We start from the raw sequence: 684 nt of genomic DNA, 5'->3' as shown, positions 1-684 counted from the left end.
AAAAAAAAGAATTCTTTTTACTCATACACAGGAAATGTAATTGGTCTATGATACCCAACTTTAACCTATTCTTCAAAAAATTATAAAGCTACTATTACAAGCCCTGCTTTATGGATGGGGAAAATATGTTTTTAGGTTTTTTGATGAATTGCAATTAATACACAATGATTGTGTATTAGCGGGCTCTTGTGTGCTATGGGAAATGATATTTGAGTATAAAACCCATTGTCTGAACATATACACCATCTTAAATGATTAAACTAATTACTTAATAAATCTTTCTAGGCATCCTTCTCTTGTATTGGATTTGTAATCAAGATTCCTATCTCAAATCTTTTTGTAGCTGTCTTGGGCTGTCTTGGTACTCCTTTGGGCTGTTAGCCCCAGAATGATCTTTAATGATTGTATTAATCTAGTTCCCAGCACTCAGTTTCACTTTTGTTGCCATGTTTTTGCTGAGGGGCCTCTCTCTATGGGCTGAAGTTGTGTGCCAAGCATCTGCTGCTTCTAGAAAGGCCTCATGGTTGAGGTGATGGATGGTGAGCCCTCACCAAGAGTCTAGCTTACCTGGAGAATTGAGGTACCTGTTTGTCTTAAAAACTTTAATACTGGTTATCAAGGGACATCTTGTGCTTTGTACCTCCACAGTTAGCCAACTCAGTCATGGCTCAGAAAACTGTCTTT

Source organism: Mastomys coucha, unplaced genomic scaffold (assembly GCF_008632895.1).
Source record: "Mastomys coucha isolate ucsf_1 unplaced genomic scaffold, UCSF_Mcou_1 pScaffold1, whole genome shotgun sequence".
Lineage (NCBI taxonomy): Eukaryota > Metazoa > Chordata > Mammalia > Rodentia > Muridae > Mastomys > Mastomys coucha.
The sequence above is the reverse complement of the archived record's forward strand: the minus strand, read 5'-3'. Positions refer to the sequence as shown.